This window comes from Triticum urartu, chromosome 1, assembly GCF_003073215.2.
Source record: "Triticum urartu cultivar G1812 chromosome 1, Tu2.1, whole genome shotgun sequence".
NCBI lineage: Eukaryota > Viridiplantae > Streptophyta > Magnoliopsida > Poales > Poaceae > Triticum > Triticum urartu.
Window position 1 is genome coordinate 188476764 of NC_053022.1, and position 25310 is coordinate 188502073.

Consider the following 25310-nt stretch of genomic DNA (forward strand, 5'->3'; position numbering starts at 1 on the left):
AGCAGTTTTCAAAGCAGCCCAAGTAGCCGGAATAGGATATAATCTACAATTTTCAGACCACCAAACACATGCAAAGCTAGTGAAAGCACAAACAGCAGTAGGAACACGTCTCTCCTCAGGATATTGTAAACATGTAAATCGTTGTTCAGTTTCTAACTCCCAATTAAGATATATGTCAGGAACATATCTACCCTCAAATGGTGAAATATTCAATTTTAGTTTAGGAAGATGTTCATGTACCTCAGGTGGTGGTGCAACCCTACCGTTGCGATGATATGCATGAGGACGACCTGGTGGTGGTGGTGCTGGTGGTTGCACGTAGTTCTGATTTTGGTCAACCTCATCCTCGTAATGGTCCTCCACCTCTGCAGTAGCAGCAGAAGCGGCAGAAGCATCAATAGCGGCACCGGAATTTTGCCCAGGGTCAATGGGAATGCGCTGTGCTCGTCCCACTTGATTTGGAAAGCGACGTTGTTGTTGTTGTTGTAGAGGTGCGTTAGGGGCAGGCGGTGGTGGTGGCGGAAGACGCGCGAGAAATTCATTAAATGATATAGGATGAAATCCTAGAGGAGGATATTTTCACTCTTGGAGGGGGAAAAGGGCAAACTCACAAGAACACAAAGAGGAAATCACTCAAAATATTCCCCAATCACACATCCACTAGAATAGCAAAGTAAGATCCACAAGTCACAAGCACAATCAAAGGAAAGATACAATGGCAAAGTTCTTCCCACTCCTAGGAGATGAGGTCTTGAAGATAGTCTTCTCCTAGAGGAGGTCTTTAAATCCACTAGGATTCTTCCCAAGAGGGGCCTTGATTCCACAAATGGGAAGGTAGAAGGAGCAAAGCTCACAAATATCTCTTCTCATACTTTGCTAACCCTAAACATAGCCCTAGGTATGGTTTATATAGTCTTGGGGTCAAAAGAGATGAAGAGGGGCTTGGTTTGGGGATCTCAGTCGTCCATCTTGGGAGGCCCGTGTGCACGGGGTAAGTTGGGCCCGTGCGCACGGGGGTCCCGTGGGCACGGTACAGGCCCGTGCGCATAGGGTGCTCCAACGCCAACTTCCTGGACAACCCGTGGGCACGGGGTCTCTAGGGCCCCTGCGCACGGGGGTCCTGTGGGCACGGTACAGGCCCATGCGCACAGGGTGCTCCAGTGCCAACTTCCTGGACAGCCCCTGAGCACGGGGTCTCTGGGGCCCGTGCGCACGGGGTCACCTTGGACTTCCAGTTTTGCTGGTGTTGCACCCCGTATTGGTCCGCGTGGCCTTGGGGTGGTTCCTCTTCTCCTTGGGGGTGCTCCTGAACCTCTTGGTGGTGTTCCTCTTCGCACCTAATGAGACATAGTGTATCTTAGTGAGGTAGCAACAATGTTCCATGCGTATCCACATGCAAGCTAAGTAGGAAGGAGTTCACCTTGGCTTCCAAAGCACGTGTTCTCGCTCTTGTCATAGGTCCACGTGGGGCTTGATGTGTCGGTGTAGAGTCCATGGGGATGATGGAAGGATGCTCCGCATCATCTCCCCCCCCTTGGGAGAGATCCGTCCACGGATCGTGATCTTCATCACCATGGTATTTGGCCAAGTCTTTGACGTTGAATGTGTCGCTCACATTGTACTTGTCTCGTGGGATGTCGATCTTGTAGGCGTTGTCGTTGTAGCATGCGAGTACTTTGAATGGGCCATCGGCTCTTGGAAGTAGCTTGGACTTGCGTTCCTTGGGGAAACGATCCTTGCGGAGATGTACCCAAGCTAGGTCACCCTGTTGAAACACCATTGGGGACTTTTTGGCGTTGCGCTTGGTCGTGAATCGTTGTACTTAGCGCTCTAAGGTGTGCCTTGTATCTTCATGCATCTTCTTGAGGTGGTTCACTCGGTCGCTCGCGTCCATGTTGATGCGCTCTTGTAGTGGTAGAGGAAGAATGTCCAATGGGGATAATGGGTTGAATCCATAGACGACTTCAAAAGGGGACTTGCCGGTAGTTGAATGTGTTGCACGGTTGTAGGCGAACTCGGCTATTGGTAGGCACTGCTCCCACTCCTTGATGTTCTTCTTGATCAAGATTCATAGTAGAGTGGAGAGTGTACAGTTCGTCACCTCCGTTTGGCCGTCGGTTTGAGGGTGGTACGCCGTGGAGAAGAGTAACTTGATTCCGAGCTTGGCGCATAAGGTCTTCCAAAAGTAACTCAAGAACTTGACGTCGCGGTCCGAGATAATTGTCCTTGGCATTCCATGAAGACGTAATATGTCCCTACAAAACAAGTTTGCAACATGTGAAGCATCGTCTATCTTGTTGCAAGGAATGAAATGAGCCATTTTGGAGAAACAGTCCACAACAATAAACACGGAGTCCTTGCCATTACGAGTTCTAGGCAAACCAAGTACAAAGTCCATGCTAATGTCTTCCCAACGTTGGTATGGAATTGGTAAAGGCATATAGAGACCATGAGATTGAGCTTTGGACTTAGCTTTGCGACATGTAGAACACCGGTTGGTGAAACGATTGACGTCCCTAACCATCTTTGGCCAAAAGTAGCTCTTGGAGAGCACAGCGAGTGTCTTGTCGCGTCTGAAGTGTCCCATTAAGCCTCCTACATGTGATTCCTGCAAAAGCAACAAACGAAGAGATGACTCGGGGATGCAAAGTTTGTTAGCTCTCATAAGATATCCGTCTTTCAAGTAATAGCGTTCCCAAGATGTATGCGACAAACACTTGTCATAAGGAGTAGCAAAAGTTGCATCATGCTCATACAAGTCTTTGATATACTCAAAACCAATGACATTCAATTCAAGTTGGGTGACAAGCATGCATATACGGGAAAGCGCATCCGCTACAATGTTTTCTTTACCCTTGATGTACTTGATGACATAGGGAAAAGACTCAATGAATTCACTCCATTTAGCATGACGCTTGTTCAACTTAGTTTAACCCTTAAGATACTTGAGAGTCTCATGATCGGTATGAATGATAAACTCATGGGGATGAAGGTAATGTTCACATTCATGTAAAATGCGGACTAAAGCATATAGCTCTTTGTCATACATGGGGTAATTGAGTTGCGCTCCGGAAAGTTTCTCACTAAAGTAAGCTATGGGGCGCTTCTCTTGCATTAACACACCTCCTATGCCATTACCACTAGCATCGCAATGAATTTCAAAAGGTTTGTCGAAGTTGGGTAAAGCAAGCACGGGAGCGTGAGTAAGCAAATTCTTAAGCTCATTGAATGCGGTATCTTGGGGTGGTCCCCAAACAAAAGGCGCATTCTTCTTGCTCAAGGCATGAAAAGGTGAAGCAATGGTGCTAAAATCCTTCACAAAGCGATGATAGAAACCCGCAAGACCAAGGAAAATACGCACTTGATGCAAGTTGGTTGGTTGCGGCCAATTCTTAATAGCATTGATCTTGGACTCATCTACATGAACACCCTTAGAAGAAACAACAAAGCCTAAGAAAACGAGCTTATCAACACCAAAAAGGCATTTCTCCATATTAGCATAGAGGCGCTCTTTTCTAAGAGTTTGCAAAACGGTGCGGACATGGTCGACATGCTCTTTGATGGATTTGCTAAACACAAGAATGTCATAGAAGTAAACCACAACAAATATACCAATGTAAGGGCGAAAGACATGATTCATAAGGCGCATAAAAGTGTCTGGTGCTTCTGAGAGACCAATAGGCATGTCTAACCACTCATACAAACCAAACTTGGTTTTGAAGGCGGTTTTCCATTCATCACCCTCTTGTATGCGGATTTGATAGTAACCACTCTTAAGATCAATTTTGGAAAATATAGTGGCACCGCTAAGCTCATCAAGCATATCATCTAGGCGTGGAATGGGGTACCTATAGCGAACGGTGATAGCATTGATAGGTCTACAATCGGAGCACATGCGAAAGCTACCGTCACGTTTTGGCACAAGGATGACTGGGACGGCACAAGGGCACAAACTTTCACGCACATGGCCATGGTCTATGAGTTTCTTTACTTGCCTTTGGATTTCTTTGGTTTCCTCGGGGTTGACGCGGTAGGGAGCTTTGTTTGGAAGTGGCGCTCCGGGGATGAGGTCGATGCGGTGCTCAATGCCTAGAAGTGGAGGTAGTCCCGGAGGTAGCTCATCGGGGAAAACATCTTGAAATTCCTGCAATAGAGAAGATAATACCAAAGGTAGATTGTGAGAGGTGTTAATTTTTGGTGCCTCGTCCTTGCACAAGAGGACATAGTGTAGGACATTTGATCGGTACTCACACACTTCTCTCATCTCACGTTTGGTGGCAAATAGGACTAAGTTTTTCTTGTCGCTCATCGTGGAGGCACTCAATTTGGGCTTGTGGCGCTCACTCTCTTTTTGGTGGCTCACTCTCTCAGTATTCTCTCCACGATGGGTGTTTTGCTTGTCGGCGAGAACTTGGCTTGGAGACATAGTACGTAGCACAAAGTCTTTCCCTTTCATTTTGAAGCTATAGTGATTGGTACGCCCATTGTGAATGACACCTCGGTCAAATTGCCATGGCCGTCCAAGAAGAAGATGGCAAATGGTCATCGGAAGGACATCACACTCCAAAGTGTCTTCATAGGCGCCGATCTTGAAAGAGACTTGTAATCGGTGCTCGACTTGGATAGTGCCGGAGTCACTAAGCCATTGCACTTTGTATGGATGTGGATGCTTCGTCTTGGGTAATTGGAGCTTGGAGCAAAGTTCTTCACTTGCGAGATTGTGACAACTCCCTCCATCGATGATGACCTTGACGGATCGTCCATTGATGCCGGCCTTGGTGTGGAATATGGTGCATCTTTGGTCTTCTTCTTGATGGAGGTGCTGGTGGAGTGGAAGTAGAGGACGCACGTGGTGACCATGATGAAGATCGACCTACAGAAAAGTTAGTTCGCGCCAATGCCTGTCGATCCTACACTTCACGTTCAGCTTTACAAGCAAGATGGAATAAGTGAGTGATATTAGTATACTCCTTATACTCTAGAATGGTCTAAATTTCTCTATTTAATCCACCCATAAAACGTGCAAGCATAGCTTCATTCTCCTCAACAATACCACATCTACTCATGCCAGTTTGTAATTCGTGATAATATTCTTCTACAGATTTTTTCCCTTGTCTTAAGCGCTGCAATTTTTGAAGTAATTCACGTTGATAATATGGTGGAACCCAATGAGTATGCATAGCAGTTTTCAAAGCAGCCCAAGTAGCTGGAATAGGATATAATCTACAATGCTCAGACCACCAAACACATGCAAAGCTAGTGAAAGCACAAATAGCAGCAAGAACACGTCTCTCCTCAGGATATTGTAAACATGTAAATCGTTGTTCAGTTTCTAACTCCCAAGTAAGATATATATCAGGAACATATCTACCCTCAAATGGTGGAATATTCAATTTTAGTTTAGGGAGATGGTCATGTTCTCGTACCAGAGGGTGAGCCTACCATTGCCATTATTTGCATGTGGACGACCTGGTGGTTGCGGTGCTGGTGGTGGCACGTAGTTCTGATTTTGATCAACCTCATCCTCGTAATCACCCACAAAATCCTCCTCCTCCACATCAGCAGCATGAGCCACAGAAGTATCAACAGCAGCACCAACAGTTTGGCCAGGTGCAAGAGGGAGACGACTCGCTCGGCGGAGGGCTGTTTCATGATGTGGAGGTAGTCATTGTTGTTGTTGTTGTTGTAGAGGTGCGTTAGGTGCAGCTAGTGGTGGTGGTGGAAGACGCGCGAGCAATTCAATAAACCTGTTGTTGAGCTTTGTTTCAAACGTCTTCTCCATGCCATCTATCTTCTCCATGGCCTCTTCAAATCTATTTAGCACATCTTGCACCTGTCCACTCATCATTTGCTGAAACTTATCATGCAACTCCTTATTCGTCAGGTTCTCCCCGTCAGTCTCGTCGGCTTGTGATCCTACCATGGTTAGCAGCAATAGAAACACACAAGAATATGATCCTACAGACTGCTAACAAGAGGTGTTGGTGGATGTCACAAATCCGTCAAGCAAATCTCAAATTCTTACCAGTTCTGACCCAGCAGCAGGCGGTGATCGGCAACCGTCATAGTCAAAACTCTCAAAGCTTGGATAGAGCGATTACCAGGGAGAGTCAAACGCACGAGTAGATGTATGTGGAGCTAGGAAGGCTTATAATATGGTAGCAAAAAGGGTCAGCAATAATCAATTCGGAGATGCAAAGTTGAATAAACGCTCAACGACGGTACTATGCTGGTCCTAGGCTAGACCGTGCTAGAGACGCGAGCCTAGAACACTAACACAATCACGCCGCTGCACGTAAACAAGGGAAAAGCACACTCTGGAACTTTTTTCGCTCTTTTTTTGTGCTCCTCTTTTTTTTTGCAAAAAATCACTATAATGGCGAGTGTCTCAAAACTCTTCCCTCATCAAACTGATAGGATGAGCACGAATTTTTTTCACTTTTTTCGGAAATCAGGGCAGCGACGACGAAAAAGTGCGACAAAAAATCACTATGATGGCACGTGGCTCAAAAGACTCAGAAAAGCCTAAAATAGGATAGGGAAAAAATATTTTTGCATGTGAAAATTTTGGCCTAAAAACTGCCCGGGGGTCTCTAGACTCTTTTTTTTCCGAGACCTACTCAGGCAAGGAAATACGAATCGGAAATTAGACGGACTTCGAAAACAAACCTAATATGAAAGGAACTCGAATTGGTAGTGGATATATGATGGTAGGATATGGCAGCGGTGGTGGTATATGGATACGAATTGGTGGTGATATATGGATACAGATTGGTGATGGTATATGGAGACGGATTGGTGGTGGTATATGGATACGGATCGATGGCGGATAAGCGGTGGAGGTAGATGGAAGGAGCGATGATGATGGTGCGGCGGTGGCGTGACAACTTATGACCAGAACTCGAAACTCTAAAAGACTAGACACTAATACCAGCAACTAGACACGACGATGCAACCGCAAATTCAACAAAGTAAAAAACAAAAAAGACTATGCAAAGGCTCAGATTGGTTCGGATATGATGAGCTAACCCTAAATTTTTTTTGGCTTTTTTCGTGGACTGTAGGTATGAAGAATAGACTCGATCTAAACTATGAAAAACTGGAAAATCTCACTAAGCAACCTGAAAATCTGAAACCACTTGATAGAGGCAAAGGTGTCCATGTTTCGATGGGATCGTGGCTATTGTTTCTGTGGGAGTCGACCTTGACGATCCGAGTACGAACGTTGGAGACGTCGTGCCTTAGCAATCGCTAAACCAACTTCCGAGGGGTTATTGACCATGCCGGAGCACGATCAACCTGACCACGAGGGTCTGTTTCCTGCAAGCAAACGAAGAACAAGCAAGAAACTGAGATTGCAATCTGGATATTGCGAATATGATAGAGGCAAAGGTGTCCCGATGTTTCGATGAGATGGTGGCAATCGTTTCTGTGGGAGTCGACCTTGACGACCCGACTACGAACGTGCGAGACGTCGCGCCTTAGCAATCGCTAAAACAACTTCCGAGGGGTTATTGACCACGCCGGAGCACGATCAACCTGACCACGAGGGTATGTTTCCTGCAAGCAAACGAAGAACAAGTAAGAAACTAGGATTGCAATCTGGATATTGCGAATATAAGGTGAAAGCTTTATTGATCAAGGTGGGGCTCTGTGACGTCTTGGTCTGGTCCTTGGACACAAATGAAGTACGAGAAGTTGCAGCTATGGTGAACTTTTAATCTAAACAAAACCCAAGGAAAAAGCTACTAGATGGATCTACATATATAGGAGCAAGGGGTGGCGGCCAAGGAGGTGGGAGGACGTCCCAAGGCAGCCTAAAACTAACCCTAGGTCGTACAAGGCTCATGGGCCCAAGTGGAGGTGATGCAACACCTTTGGGCTTGTAGTTTGACTCGGATTCTGCTGCAGCGTCAGATTGTTTCGTCCAAAACTCAACGCTCCGGACGAATTTGAAGGTGAATCCAATTGGGTTGGAAAGAGCACGAAATCTAGTTTCCAACAAAATAAGAATCACCCAATTCGGAGTCCGTATGAAAAAGTTGTTGGCGTATTGAGTCAGGTATGTCTGTGTAGTCCGAATCTGAATCCAGAACGTGAGAGACTCGGACTCTATCTTCTCTTGGCCCAAAAGTGACGTGAGAGGACTTTTTGAACAGAACTTGACAATCCGACTACGAACGTTGCTGCAACTTCTTGTACTTCGTTTGTGTCCAACGACCAGACCAAGACGTCACAGAACCCCACCTTGATCAATAAAGATTTCATCTTATATTCGCAATATCCAGATTGCAATCTCAGTTTTTTCTTGTTCTTCATTTGCTCGTAGGAAACAGGCCCTCGTGGTCAGGTTGATCATGCTCTGGCATGGTCAATAACCCCTCGGAGTTGGTTTAGCGATTGCTAAGGCACGACGTCCTCGCACATTCGTGGTCGGATCGTCAAAGTCGACTTCCTCTAAAATGATAGCCACCATCTCATCGAAAGATGGGACACCTTTGCCTCTATCAAGTGGTATCAGATTTCCACATTGCTCGATGAGATTTTACAGTTTTTTCTAAGTTTAGATCGAGTCTGTTCTTCGTACCTATAGTCCATGAAAAAGCCAAAAAAAATTAGGGTTACTTCATCCTATCCGAACCAATCTGAGCCTTTGCATAATCTTTTCTGTATTTGCTTTGCTGAATTTGCGGTTGCATCGTCATGTCAAGTTGCTGGTCCTAGCGTCTAGTCCTTTAGAGTTTCGAGTTCTATTCAGAGGATGTCATGTCGCCGCTGCCATATATCACCACCACATCATCTTCATCGTCGCTGCCATATTCGCCATCACATATTCACCACCAATCTGAGTCCATATACGCCACCACATATCCGCCGCCATCACGCCAATCCGAGTCCACCTGCAACATATATCCGCCACTAGTCCGATTTCCACCAGATTCACCGTCGCCACCAGTCCGAGATTCCACCAGATTCATCTCCGCCACCAGTCCTAGTCCGAGTCCAGTAATTGTTGCATTGTTTTCGATTTCTGTATCACGCCTCCGAGTCGTGACAGAGTAGGACTCCCCAACTTTCGAGCCATCCGCAGAAGAAAAATAGTTCCAAACTAAGTCTGGAAAATTCTGGCTAGGCAGTTTTTAGAACATTTGTAGACTTTTTCGAAAAAATTTGTTGTGGAGCAAAAAAAAGAGAAAAAAAGTGCAAAAAAAGTGAAAAAAAAAGAAAAAAATTAGAGTGTGCTCCTCCCTTGTTTACGTGCAGCGCCGTGATTTTGTTAGTGTTCTAGGCTCACGTCTCTAGCATGGTCTAGCCTAGGACTAGCACAATACCGTCGTTGAGCGTTTATTCAACTTTGCATCTCTGAATTGATTATTGCTGACCCTTGTTTGCTACCAAGGCGTCACAGAACCCCACCTTGATCAATAAAGCTTTCATCTTATATTCGCAATATCCAGATTGCAATCTCAGTTTCTTGCTTGTTCTTTGTTTGCTCGTAGGAAACAGACCCTCATGGTCAGGTTGATCGTGCTCCGGCGTGGTCAATAACCCTCGGAAGTTGGTTTAGCGATTGCTAAGGCGCGACGTCTCACACGTTCGTAGTCGGATCGTCAAGGTCGACTCCCACAGAAAACGATAGCCACCATCTCATCGAAACATCGGGACACCTTTGCCTCTATCAAGTGGTATCAGATTTTCAGGTTGCTCGGTGAGATTTTACAGTTTTTCGTATATTTGATCGAGTCTGTTCTTCATACCTACAGTCCACGAAAAAGCCAAAAAAAATTAGGGTTAGTTCATCCTATCCGAACCAATCTGAGCCTTTGCATAATCTTTTCTGTATTTGCTTTGTTGAATTTGCGGTTGCATCGTCGTGTCAAGTTGCTCGTCTTAGCGTCTAGTCCTTTAGAGTTTCGAGTTCTGTTCACAGGTTGTCACGCCGCCGCCGCACCATCGTCATCTTCATTACCATATACCACCACCCCACCATATACATCGCCGCTGCCATATACCATCGCCATATACCACCACCAATCCGAGTCCACATATACCATCGCCATATACCACCACCAATCCGAGTCCAGATATACCATCGCCATATACCACCACCAATCCGAGTCCAGATATACCACCACAGTCCGAGTTCCACTAGTTTCATCTCCGCCACCAGTCCTAGTCCGAGTCCAGTATTTGTTGCTTTGTTTTCGAGTTCTAGATCACGCCATACTCCGAGTCATGACAGAGTAGGACTCCTGAGATTCCGTGCTAGCCGCAGAAGAAAAATAGTTCCAAACTAAAAAAAAACAAAGTTTGGAAAATTCTAGCTAGGCACTTTTTAGACCATTTGTAGACTTTTTCGAAAAAAAATTTGTTGCGGAGCCAAAAAAAAGAGGAAAAAAAGTGCAAAAAAAGTGAATAAAAAAGAAAAAAAATTCAGAGTGTCCTCCTCCATTGTTTACATGCAGCGCCGTGATTTTGTTAGTGTTCTAGGCTCGCGTCTCTAGCACGGTCTAGCCTAGGACCAGAACAGTACCGTCGTTGAGCGTTTATTCAACTTTGCATCTCTGAATTGATTATTGCTGACCCTTTTTGCTACCATATTATAGGACTTCCCACCTCCACATACATCTACGTCGTGCGTTTGACTCTCCCTGGTAATCGCTCTATCCAAGCTTTGAGAGTTTTGACTACGACGGTTGCCGATCACCGCCTGCTGCTGGGTAAGAACTGGTAAGAATTTGAGATTTGCTTGATGGATTTGTGACACCACCACCACCTCTTATTAGTAGTCTGTAGGATCATATTCTTGTGTGTTTCTATTGTTGCTAACCATGGCAGGATCACAAGCCGACGAGACTGACTGGGAGAACATGATGAATAAGGAGTTGCATGATAAATTTCAGCAAATGATGAGTGGACAGGTGCAAGATGTGCTAAACAGATTTGAAGAGGCCATGGAGAAGATAGATGGCATGGAGAAGATGTCCGAAACAAAGCTTGATAACAGGTTTAATGAATTGCTGGTGCGTCTTCCACCACCACCACCGGCTGCACCTGCCACACCTCTACAACAACAACAACAACGACTAGCTACACATCATGAAACAACCCTCCGCCGAGCGAGCCGTCTCCCTCTTACACGTGGCCAAACTGTTGGTGCTGCTGTTGATACTTCTGTGGCTCCTGCTGCTGATGCGGGGGAGGATGATTTTGCCGGAGATTACGAGGATGAGGTTGATCAAAATCAGAACAACGTGCCACCACCAGCACAGCAATCACCAGGTCGTCCACATGCAAATAATGGCAATGGTAGGTCTCACCCTCAGGTACGAGATCATGACCATCTCCCTAAACTAAAATTGAATATTCCACCATTTGAGGGTAGATATGTTCCTGACATATATCTTACTTGGGAGTTAGAAACTGAACAATGATTTACATGTTTACAATATCCTTAGGAGAGACGTGTTCCTTCTGCTGTTTGTGCATTCACTAGTTTTGCATGTGTTTGGTGGTCTGAGCATTGTAGATTATATCCTATTCCAGCTACTTGGGCTGCTTTGAAAACTGCTATGCGTACTCGTTGGGTTCCACCATATTATCAACGTGAATTACTTCAAAAATTGCAGCGTTTAAGACAAGGAAAAAATTCTGTAGAAGAATATTATCAGGAATTACAAACTCGCATGATTAGATGTGGTATAGTTGAGGAGAATGAAGCTATGCTTGCACGTTTTGATGGGTGGATTAAATAGAGAGTTTCAGACCATCCTAGAGTATAAGGAGTATAATAATATCACTCGTTTATTCCATCTTGCTTGTAAAGCTGAACGTGAAGTGCATGATCGACAGGCATTGGCGCGAACTAACTTTTCTGCATGTCGATCTTCATCATGGACACCACGTGCATCCTCTACTTCCACTCCACCAGCACCTCCATCAGGTGCCACCTCCAGCCGTGATACAAGAAAGCAGGCACAACCACCACTATCTGCCAAGAGCACACCTGCTGGACCTACGCAGAGCTCTTCTTCTTCCATGGCATCAACGGGGCACACAAGTGATATTATTTGTCATCGTTGTAAGGGAAGAGGACATTTTGCGAGAGAATGCCAATCTCAGCGTGTGATGATTGCTACTGAGGATAGTGGGTATGAGTCCGCTAGTGACTATGATGAGGAGACTTTGGCTCTTATTACACGTGAAGAACACGGTGGGGATGATTCTGATCATGAGACGCAATACATGGTTGCTGAAGATGCTGACAGGTATGAATGTTTAGTTGCTCAACGTGTTTTGAGTGTGCAGGTTACACAAGCTGAGCAAAATCAGAGGCATAATTTGTTCCATACAAAGGGAGTTGTGAAGGAACGTTCTGTTCGCGTCATCATAGATGGAGGGAGCTGCAATAACTTGGCTAGCATGGAGATGGTGGAGAAGCTATCTCTCACCACAAGACCACATCCACATCCTTACTACATCCAATGGTTCAACAACAGCGGCAAGGTTAAGGTAACACGTACTGTTCATGTGCATTTTAGTATCTCTACATATGCTGATTATGTTGATTGTGATGTGGTACCTATGCAAGCATGTTCCTTATTACTTGGTAGACCATGGCAATTTGATAAAAATTCTGTACACCATGGTAGAAACAATCAGTATACTCTTGTTCATAAGGTTAAAAATATTACTTTGCTTCCAATGACTCCTGATTCCATTTTGAAAGATGATATTAGTAGAGCTAATAAAGCAAAACAGGAGAAAAATAAGAGTGAAAAGCAGATTGTGGCAAAAGAATTTGAGCAACAAATGCAGCCTAATAATAAACAATCTTGTGTTGCTTCTGAAATTAAATTGAAAAGTGCATGTTTACTTGCCACCAAATCTGATATTGATGATCTAGATTTTAGCAAATCTGTTTGCTATGCTTTTGTGTGCAAAGAGGTATTATTTTCATTCGAGGATGTGCCTTCCTCTTTGCCTTCTGCTGTCACTAACATTTTGCAGGAGTTCGCTGACGTCTTTCCACAAGACGTGCCACCGGGATTACCACCTATTCGAGGGATTGAGCATCAAATTGACTTAATTACCGGTGCATCATTAGCCAACCGTGCACCATACCGTACCTCGAGAGGAGACGAAGGAGACCAATCCAGAGGAGACGAAGGAGATTATACGTCAAGTACAAGAACTGCTCGACAAAGGTTATATACGTGAATCCCTTAGTCCTTGTGTTGTTCCTATCATTTTAGTGCTGAAAAAGGATGGTACATCACGTATGTGTGTTGATTGTAGAGGCACTAATAATATTACTATTCGTTATCGTCATCCTATTCCTAGGCTAGATGATATGCTTGATGAATTGAGTGGCTCTATAATATTCTCCAAAGTTGACTTGCGTAGTGGATACCATCAAATTCGTATGAAATTGGGAGACGAATGGAAAACAACATTTAAAACTATGAGTGGTTAGTCATGCCTTTTGGGTTAACTAATGCACCTAGTACTTTCATGAGGTTAATGAACGAAGTTTTACGTGCTTTCATCGGACGATTTGTGGTAGTTTACTTTGATGACATATTGATTTATAGCAAATCTTTGGAGGAACATTTGGAACATTTACGTGCTGTTTTTATTGCTCTACGTGATGCACGTTTGTTTGGTAACCTTGGAAAGTGCACCTTTTGCACCGACCGAGTATCTTTTCTTGGCTATGTTGTTACTCCACAGGGAATTGAAGTTGATAAAGCCAAGATTGAAGCTATTGAGAGTTGGCCGCAGCCCAAAACGGTCACACAAGTGAGGAGTTTCCTTGGCCTCGCTGGTTTCTATAGGCGTTTTGTGAGAGATTTCAGCACCATTGCTGCACCTCTCAACAGCTTACAAAGAAGGATGTGCCTTTTGTTTGGGGTACCGCACAGGAAGAAGCCTTCACGGTATTGAAAGATAAGTTGACACATGCTCCTTTACTCCAACTTCCTAATTTCAATAAGACTTTTGAGCTTGAATGTGATGCTAGTGGAATTGGATTAGGAGGTGTGTTATTACAAGATGGAAAACCTGTTGCATACTTTTTTGAAAAATTGAGTGGGCCTAGTCTGAACTATTCTACTTATGATAAAGAATTATATGCTCTTGTTCGGACCTTAGAAACATGGCAACATTATTTATGGCCCAAGGAATTTGTTATACATTCTGATCATGAATCTTTGAAACACATTAAAAGTCAAGCAAAACTGAACTGTAGACATGCTAAATGGGTTGAATTCATTGAGACTTTCCCTTATGTCATTAAACACAAGAAGGGTAAAGAAAATGTTATTGCTGATGCTTGTCTCGTCGTTATACTATGCTTTCACAACTTGACTTTAAAATATTTGGTTTGGAGACCATCAAAGATCAATATGTTCATGATGCTGAATTTAAAGATGTATTGAGAATTGTAAGGAAGGGAGAACTTGGAACAAGTTCGTTCTTAACGATGGATTTGTGTTTCGTGCTAACAAGCTATGCATTCCAGCTAGCTCCGTTCGTCTTTTGTTGTTGCAGGAGGCGCATGGAGGAGGATTAATGGGACACTTTGGCGTCAAGAAGACGGAGGATATACTTGCTACACATTTCTTTTGGCCAAAGATGAGACGGGATGTTGAGCGTTTTGTTGCTCGCTGCACTACATGTCAAAAGCTAAGTCACGACTCAATCCTCATGGTTTATATATGCCTTTGCCTGTACCTAGTGTTCCTTGGGAGGATATATCTATGGACTTTGTTTTAGGTTTACCTCGAACAAAGAAGGGGAGGGATAGCATATTTGTTGTCGTGGATAGGTTCTCGAAAATGGCACACTTTATACCATGTCATAAAAGCGATGATGCTGTTAATGTTGCTGATTTGTTCTTTCGTGAAATTATTCGCTTACATGGTGTGCCAAATACTATTGTTTCAGATCGTGATACTAAATTTCTTAGCCACTTTTGGAGATGTTTATGGGCTAAGTTGGGGACTAAGCTGCTTTTTAGTACTACTTGTCACCCCCAAACTGATGGACAAACTGAAGTAGTCAATAGAACATTGTCTACTATGCTTAGGGCTGTTTTGAAGAATAACAAGAAAATGTGGGAAGAATGCTTGCCTCATATTGAATTTGCTTATAATCGTCATTGCATTCTACTACTAAGATGTGCCCTTTTGAAATTGTGTATGGTTTCCTACCTCGTGCACCTATTGATTTGTTGCCTCTTCCATCTTCGGAGAAGGTTAATTTTGATGCTAAAGAACGTGCTGAATTGATTTTAAAAATGCATGAGTTAACTAAGGAAAACATTGAGCGTATGAATGCTAAATATAAACTTGCTGGAGATAAGGGTAGAAAACATGTTGTGTTTGCACCTGGAGATCTTGTTTGGTTACATTTGCGTAAATAGATTTCCTAATCTGCGCAAATCAAAGCTAATGCCACGTGCTGATGGTCCTTTTAAGGTGTTAGAGAAAATAAATGATAATGCATATAAACTTGAGCTGCCTGCAGATTTTGGGGTTAGTCCCACTTTTAACATTGCAGATTTGAAGCCTTATTTGGGTGAGGACGATGAACTTTCGTCGAGGACGACTTCATTTCAAGAAGGGGAGGATGATGAGGACATCAATACCATTGTTTCACCCACAGCCCCTGCTGCTATACACACTGGACTGATTACTAGAGCTCGCGCACGCCAATTGAATTATCAGGTACTTTAGTTTCTTGGTAACGATTCTAATGTTCATGAGGATATGATGCTGCCTAAATTGGATACATTTGTTTTGCTTACAAATGAAGGGCCTAGCTTGGACAAGAAAGATGAACCTTGGAGCAAGTTCAAGCACGGAGAGATGGCATGCGCAAGACAAGAACGGAGTTACAAGTGATGATTCCAGACTCTTGAAGCCACCATTAAGGAGTGCATGAAGCATGGGACGAAATATTACAAGATGCCACTTCATAAATTTTCCTCAGAGGCTATTTTAGGTGCTCGTCACCTTATATTGGCCAGGCCCATGTATTTCGAAGTACTTAAGTATAGCTGTTTTTAGAGTCCGTATGTGTGGAAACAAGAGTTAGTTGGTTTCGGACCCCTCCACCAAGGGCCACGAAATTCCCCCTCTCTCCTCCATATATACAATCCTTTAGGGCATCGTTTAGGCTTTGGGTTTTGTTTAGATTAAAAGTTCGCCATAGCTGCAACTTCGCGTACTTCGTTTGTGTCCAACGACCAGACCAAGACGTCACAGAACCCCACCTTGATCAATAAAGCTTTCATCTTATATTCGCAATATCCAGATTGCAATCTCAGTTTCTTGCTTGTTCTTCGTTTGCTCACAGGAAACAGACCCTCGTGGTCAGGTTGATCGTGCTCCGGCGTGGTCAATAACCCTCGGAAGTTGGTTTAGCGATTGCTAAGGCGCGACGTCTCGCACGTTCGTAGTCAGATCGTCAAGGTCTCGCACGTTCGTAGTCAGATCGTCAAGGTCGACTCCCACAGAAAACGATAGCTACCATCTCATCGAAACATCGGGACACCTTTGCCTCTATCAAATGCTATTAAGACTTGGCCGCAACCAACCAACTTGCATCAAGTGTGTAGTTTTCTTGGCCTTGCGGGTTTCTATCGTCGCTTTGTGAAGGATTTTAGCACCATTGCTTCGCCTTTGCATTCTTTGAGCAAGAAGAATGCGCCTTTTTTTTGGGGACCTTCCCAAGATACCGCATTCAATGAGCTTAAGAATCTGCTTACTCATGCTCCCATGCTTGCTTTACCAAACTTCGACAAGCCTTTTGAAATTCATTGCGATGCTAGTGGTAAGGGCATAGGAGGTGCGTAAACGCAAGAGAAGCGCCCCATAGCTTACTTTAGTGAGAAACTTTCCGGAGCGCAACTCAATTATCCCATCTATGACAAAGAGCTATATGCTTTAGTCCGCGTTTTGCATGAATGGGAACATTACCTTCGTCCCCATGAGTTTATCATTCATACCGATCATGAGACTCTCAAGTATCTTAAGGGACAAACTAAGTTGAACAAGCCTCATGCTAAATGGAGTGAATTTATTGAGTCTTTTCCCTATGTCATCGAGAACATCAAGGGTGAAGAAAACATAGTAGCGGATGCTCTTTCCCGCATATGCATGCTTGTCACGCAACTTGAGTTAGATGTCATTGGCTTCGAGCATATCAAAGACTTGTATGAGCATGATGCGACTTTTGCTACTCCTTATGCCAAGTGTTTGTCGAATACATCTTGGGAACGCTATTACATCAAAGACGACTATCTTATGAGAGCTAACAAACTTTGCATCCCCGAGTCATCCCTTCGTTTGTTGCTTTTGCAGGAATCGCATGAAGGAGGCTTAATGGGACACTTCAGACGCGACAAGACGTTCGCCACGCTCTCAAAGAGCTACTTTTGGCCAAAGATGTTTCAGGACGTCAATCGTTTCACCAACCGGTGTTCTACATGTCGCAAAGCTAAGTCCAAAGCTCAATCTCATGGTCTCTATATGCCTTTACCAATTCCATACCAACCTTGGGAAGACATTAGCAAGGACTTTGTACTTGGTTTTCCTAGAACTCAAAACGAAAAAGACTCCATATTTGTCATTGTGGACCGTTTCTCCAAAATGTTACATTTTATTCCTTGTCACAAGATAGACGATGCTTCACATATTGCTAATCTCTTTTGTAGGGAAATATTGGGTCTCCATGGTGTGCGAAAGACAATTGTCTCGGACCGCGACGTCAAGTTCCCTAGCTACTTTTGGAAGACCCTATGCACCAAGCTCGGAATCAAGCTACTCTTCTCCACGGTGTACCATCCTCAAACCGACGGCCAAACGGAGGTGAAAAACCGCACACTCTCCGCTCTACTTCGAGTACTCATCATGAAGAACATCAAGGAGTGGGAGGAGTGCCTACCTATCGCCGAGTTCGCCTACAACCGAGCAAGGCACTCAATAACCGGCAAGTCTCCTTTCGAGGTCGTTTACGTATTCAACCCATTATCACCATTGGACATTCTTCCTCTACCACTCCAAGAGAGCATCAATTTGGACGCAAGTGCGTGTGTGACACATCTCAAGAAGGTGCATGAAGATACAAGAAACACCATCGAGCGCCAAGTTCAACGCCTTACGACCAAGCTCAACTTTAACAAGCAACCTATGGTCTTCAACATTGGTGATCTCGTGTGGCTACACCTTCGCAAGGACCGCTTTCCACAAGAATGGAAGTCCCAGCTTCGACCACGAGCGGATGGACCCTTCAAGGTGCTTGCATGCTACAACGATAACGCTTACAAGATCGACCTCCCGCGCGACAAGTACAACATGAGCGACATCTTCAACGTCAAAGATCTCTCTCCCTTCCATGGTGATGAAGAATTTGATCCGAGGACGGATCTTCCCCAAAGGAGGGGAGATGATGCGGAGCATCCCAAGGCCATCCCCATGGACCCAACTACATCTACTACGACACCTCTTGGACCCATGACACGAGCACGTGCAAGAGCTCTTGAAACCGAGGTGACATCTCTCCTCTCACAATTCCACTCCGATCCACTTGAGACATGGTTACTACCTCAAAAAAAGATGTTTTGCGTCATTAGGTACCAAGGAACCAGCCTGGAAGGAGCTACGGAACAAGATGGACGTCAAGATTCTGAAGAGGAGCCGCACACGCCAGGACGAGCGGTACTACCGCTGGCGAGCGGTACTACCACTGAAGCCCTTCATGCGGTACTGCCGCCGGGCATCCGCTGCACTGCCGCTCAACCCGACAAATCCCTATGTTCGCATGACCCGGGTCCGGTACTCCCGCCTGTACCAGTGGCACTACCGCTTTGAGCGGTACTACCGCCCGTTGCCCAGTACTACCGCCCTGCCTGTGCGCAGAAAACGGGCCTAGGGCCCATGTATCCCCTCGTCACTTACCCTTTCGTGGATTTAGACTATATATACTTGTTCCTTAGCCCCGTACTAGGGTTAGCAAATGTTTAGCTCATATTTGTGAGAGAGCTTTGCTCATCCACTTGGTTACCTTCTCCTCGGAGATTCGAGCCTCCACCGGAGAAGATCCCCGAAGCGGATTCAAGACCCCTCTTGAGGGAAGAACATCAAGACCTCCTCACGGAGAAGACCGGTTACCATGTATCGTCCATAGTTGTCCATGGATTCGTGTATCTCCCCCTATGTACTCGAGGATCTAGCCCATGTGTGACTTATTCATGTCGGTTTAGTGTTTCCTCTCGTGTTTTCTTATTATTCTTCCCACATTTTCTTATTATTCTTCAAAACAGCCCTAAGCATAGTAGACAATGTTCTATTGACTACTTCAGTTTGTCCATCAGTTTGGGGGTGAAAATAGTACTAAAAAGAAGTTTAGTCCCCAACTTAGCCCATAAACATCTCCAAAAGTGGCTAAGAAATTTAGTATCACGATCTGAAACAATAGTATTTGTCACATCATGCAAGCGAATAATTTCACAAAAGAACAAATCAGCAACACTAACATCATCGCTTTTATGACATGGTATAAAGTGTGCCATTTTCAAGAACCTATCCACGACAACAAATATGTTATCCCTCCCCTTCTTTGTTTGAGGTAAACCTAAAACAAAGTCCATAGATATATCCTCCCAAGGTACACTAGGTACAGGCAAAGGCAGATATAAACCATGAGGATTGAGTCGTAGCTTAGCTTTTTGACATGTAGTGCATCGAGCAACAAAACGCTCAACATCCCGTCTCATCTTTGGACAAAAGAAATGTGTAGCAAGTATGTCCTCCGTCTTATTCATGCCAAAGTGTCCCATTAATCCTCCTCCATGTGCTTCCTGCAACAACAAAAGACTAACGGAGCTTGCTAGAATGCATAGCTTGTGAGCACGGAACACAAATCCATCATTAACAACAAACTTGTTCCAAGTTCTTCCTTGTTTACAATTCTGCATTACATCTTTAAAATCAGCATCATGCACATATTGATCTTTGATGGTCTCCAAACCAAATATTTTGAAGTCAAGTTATGAAACCATAGTATAGAGACGAGACAATGCATCAGCAATAACATTTTCTTTACCCTTCTTGTGTTTAATGGCATATGGGTAAGTCTCAATGAATTCAACCCATTTAGCATGTCTACAATTCAGTTTAGCTTGACTTTTAATATGTTTCAATGATTCATGATCGGAATGTATAACAAATTCTTTGGGCCATAAATAATGTTACCATGTTTCTAAAGTCCGAACAAGAGCATATAATTCTTTATCATAAGTAGAATAATTCAGACTAGGCCCACTCAATTTTTTAGAAAAGTATGCAACCGGTTTGCCTTGTAATAACACACCTCCTAATACAATTCCACTAGCACCACATTCAAGCTCAAAAGTATTATTAAAATCAGGAAGTTGGAGTAAAGGAGCATGTGTCAACTTATCTTTGAATACTGTGAAGGCTTCATCCTGTGCGGTACCCCAAACAAAAGGTACATCCTTCTTTGTAAGCTCATTGAGCGGTGCAGCAATAGTGCTAAAATCTCTCACAAAACGCCTATAGAATCCAGCGAGGCCAAGAAAAATCCTCACTTGTGTGACCGTTTTGGGCTGCGGCCAACTCTCAATAGCTTCAATCTTGGCTTTATCAACTTCAATTCCCTGTGGAGTAAGAACATAGCCAAAAAAGATACTCGATCGGTGCAGAAGGTGCACTTCCCAAGGTTACCAAACAAACGTGCATCACGTAGAGCAATAGAAACAACACGTAAATGTTCCAAATGTTCCTCCAAAGATCTGCTATAAATTAGTATGTCATCAAAATAGACTACCACAGATCGTCCAATGAAAACACGTAAAACTTCGTTCATTAATCTCATGAAAGTACTAAGTGCATTAGTTAACCCAAAAGGCATGATTAAACACTTATATAATCCAAACTTAGTTTTAAATGCTGTATTCCATTCATCTCCCAATTTCATACGAATTTGATGGTATCCACTATGCAAATCAACTTTGGGGAATATTGTAGAGCCACTCAATTCATCAAGCATGTCGTCTAGCCTAGGAATAGGATGATGGTAATGAATAGTAATATTATTAATGCCTCTACAATCAACACACATACGTGACGTACCATCTTTTTCGGCACTAAAATGATAGGAACAACAAAGGACTAAGGGATTCGTGTATATAACCTTTGTCGAGCAGCTCCCGTACTTGATGCATAATCTCCTTCGTCTCCTCTGGATTGGTACAGTACGGTGGACGGTTGGGTAATGATGCACTGGGAATTAAGTCAATTTGATGCTCAATTCCTCGAATAGGTGGTAATCCCGGTGGCACGTCTTATGGAAAGACGTCAGCGAACTCCTGCAAAATGTTAGTAACAGTACAGGGCAAAGAGGAAGGCACGTCCTTGAATAAAAATAATGCCTCTTTACACACAAAAGCATAGCAAACAGATTTGCTAAAATCTAGCTCATCAATATCAGATTTGGTGGCAAGTAAACATGCACTTTTCAATTTAATTTCAGTAAGAACACTAGATGATTTATTATTAGGCTTCATTTGTTTCTCAAACTCTTTTGCCACAATCTGATTTTCACTCTTATGTTTCTCCTGTTTTACTTTATTAGCTCTATTAATATCATCTTTCAAAATGGAATCAGGAGTCATAGGAAGCAAAGTAATATTTTTGTCCTTATGAACAAGAGTATACTGATTGTTTCTACCATGGTGTACAGAATTTTTATCAAATTGCCATGGTCTACCAAGTAACAAGGAACATGCTTGCATAGGTACCACACCACAATCAACATAATCAGCATATGTAGAGATACTAAAATGCACACGAATAGTACGTGTTACCATAACCTTGCCGCTGTTGTTGAACTGATGCGGATCATCCTATGATCATCCCCATGTACACTACGACGAGACCTCGACCTCGAGCATACGCCATTGGACACAAGGTGAACTCGTTCCTAAGTCCTTTCCCTCTCCATTCTTCTGAGACATGGTTGCTACCTAATGCCAAGACACTACATGTTCTTAGGAATCAAGGACTCAAGGAGAAGGAACAGCCGGCATCAAGACTTGTGCAGAGTTTCTGCCAGGCCCGGACCTTCCGGCCACAGCCCGGAACCTCCAGCCTTCGGAACTTCCGGCCATCCCGGAACCTCCGGCCCTCGCCACTCTAGCACAGCCTGCGCCGTGCGAACTCTCCGCTTACACCGGAACCCACACGGAACTTCCGGAGCCCGGACCTTTCGTCCCTGCCCGGAACTTCCGGCCTGCCTGCGTGCAGAGTCTCTGGGCCGAGGCCCATGTACCTGTTTTGCCCCTCACTTACCCATTCATGGCCCTAGACTATATACACTCCTCCACCTCCACCATTTGAGGGTCAGCGTTGGTTTAGCTCATTTGAGAGATAGAGCTACGCTCATCCATATCGGATCTACTCCATGAGAGAGACCGCAGCCTCTACCGAGAAGATCCACCTTGGATTCAAGGCCTCCTTGCGGAGAAGATCCCTTTGGATTCAAGCCCCCTTTCTAAGGGAAGATCCCCCCGTGGATTCAAAACCTCCTCACGGAGAAGAACCGGCTACCCTTTGTATCATCCGTTGTCGCTGACAAAAAGAGGGGTACGCTTTTTGTACCCCTATAACTGTGCACGGGCAGTCTGAGCCACCGGCACCACCACACTGAGCAAGGCAAGGGAGGTGAGCCAAGGTAAGGCCGAAGCTCAGGAGAAGCAGAACGACGCCAAGACCAAGACCACAAAGAGCGAAGGGGACGAAGTGGACCCCCCGCCAAGATCCTTGCCGGGAGGCGGTTTTGGCAAACCCGGCAAGACCCTTACCGTGGCAGCTCGCCCCACACCTACGGAGTGAGTCACCCTTGAGTCCACTGCCCACATGGGGCAAGGATTCGGGAGACATCTCCGTGGTCACATGCAGATCTTTGTGAAGACATTCAAGATCAGATACACCCTTCAGAAGATGATGATCCTTGGTGGGATCCCAGCCAAGGACGACCACAAGGCCCCCGGCAAGAGCCTTGCCGGGGATGACAGCAGGCGCCACGGCAAGAGCCTTGCCGGGGCCCCGGCAAGGTCCTTGCGAAGAACACCCGTAGGGCCACCATCATGCCCACGCCAGTCAAACCTCCACCGTCGTTCGCATGCAGCTGCCGACCCAACCAGCTGGGCAGGCACCTGTGTGGCGGCATGCAGATCTTCGTGGAGACCCACCACTGCACCACCTCAGCTGCCTGCCTGCCTACATGGCACCGCGGGTGCTGCTGGCCAGGGCGCATGTCGACGCGAGAGGGAGCGGCGACGGACGAGACAGGGCTCTCCCCCATCCCTGATAAAGCAAGGACACCTAGGTAAGACGCATTAAATGCGCCTTGTCATGTAATGCGAGGGATAACCTGACATCACTGTTCCCTTTCCACCTCCTATGTGCCACTGTGGCAACCCCTTTCCTATAAAAGGAGGCCCGAGGCGACCAGGAGGGGGATTCGGCTTTTTGGAGCTCCTCACGGCCCATAGCTAGCTCAAGAACACAGATATACAATCCACCAAAGCAGGAGTAGGGTTTTACGCATCCCCGCGGCCTGAACCTGGATAAACGAACCGTGTGCTATCTATTTGATCTGCTCTTCTCACGACCCCGCGCCCCACAACCGTAGTAGGGATTCTTGTGATCCCATAGGTGTCGTTCCCACCGACATCTTTGGCGCGCCAGGTAGGGGTTCAGTTGTGAGAATCGGCGTTAGGAGTTAGTTCGACGCTTCTTCATTGTCATGGCGCCCAAGAAGAAGACGACGGTGGCGGTTGGCCCGTCGAAAGCCGGACATCCCGTCCCGACGCGGGCGAGCAGCGGACCGGTCGCAGAGAGGACCCGGGGCACCGTTTGCGAACACCAACACCGTCCCAGCAGCCGGAGTTTGGGAGGCGGTGATGTTTGTGCGCCTGGTAACGGGCCACACGCCGCCAAATCCAAAGACGGAGCCAGGCCCTCCGCGGTTGGCACGGGGCCTTCCAAGATCGCTACCTCCCCGCCCGAAGGCGATGCGAGGGCCTCCAAGACTCCCACGCCGGCGCCGACGGCGCGCTCCTCTCAAGTGGCGCGCGACGAATGGCGCAATCACGCCGAAGACCCCGGGATTCGCCGCGGGAAGAGCCCCGAGCGCCACTCCCGGGAGGTAGAAGACCTGCCCGCTCGCCGAGGCGCTGGTGAAGATGGCATGCGACTGCGGGGTCATGATAGAGCTCCTTCTAACATGGTGAGAAGTCGAAGCGCGTCGCGATCCGTGCAGGTTTCGCTGCCACCAACGCCAGCAGAAGCCCTGGTGCGTGCGCAGTTGCTCCTCGATTTTCCTCCCACTACGGGGAAACTCGACGAATGGAGAGCCACTATCCGAAGCCTTGTTGCGGTGGCCAACAAAGTCGAACCGAGTCCGGTGGAGCCCCCGGGTCGACGCTCCGACGGAGTCCCACGCACCAGTGGCAGGAAAGCCGGCGGCGCCGCGACCACGGTGCACTCGCCTCCTCCTCGCCCGGTACCGTGGATGCCAGCCCGTCGCGATGTTGCGGGCGACGAAATCTCCATAGCATCGTCCGACCCGCGGACCCACTGTGACCAGCGCCAAGTCCTTCGATAAGGAGAACATGAAGACGCTCGAACCACTATCGAGCGCAGGCGCGAAGCGCGCCACCAGTCAGACAGGCGAGCAGGGCCTGCTACGAACCACCCGGCACCGGAGAGCCCTAGAGGCCTACCTTACGAGGTAGGCTGTCCGGCTTTTACCCGTGAGCTGCGGCAGTTCCAGTGGCCCACTCACCACACCTTCAAACCTGACGTGGGCGAAAAGTACAGCGGCAAGACCCACCTGTCCGAGTTCCTCAGCATCTACACCATTGCGATGCAAGCTGCCGGAGCCCGCGACGATAAGGTGCTTGCGAATTACTTTCCATTGGCTCTTAAACCCAACGCCATGTCATGGTTGATGCACTTGCCGGTAGACTCTATTTCCTCCTGGTCGGAAATGTGCCATGAGTTTGTGGGCGCCTTTACTGGAGGCCACCAAGCCCATGGCCAAGCGAGCGACCTGCACGTCATTCCCCAGAAGGGAGGCGAGAGTCTCCGCAAGTATATACAGAGGTTCAGCCGGATACAGTACAATATCCCTGATGTTCACCCTGCCGCCATCATCAGCGCATTCCATCAGAACGTGCGTAACCGCAAGATGCGCGAAGAGCTGGCAATGAACAA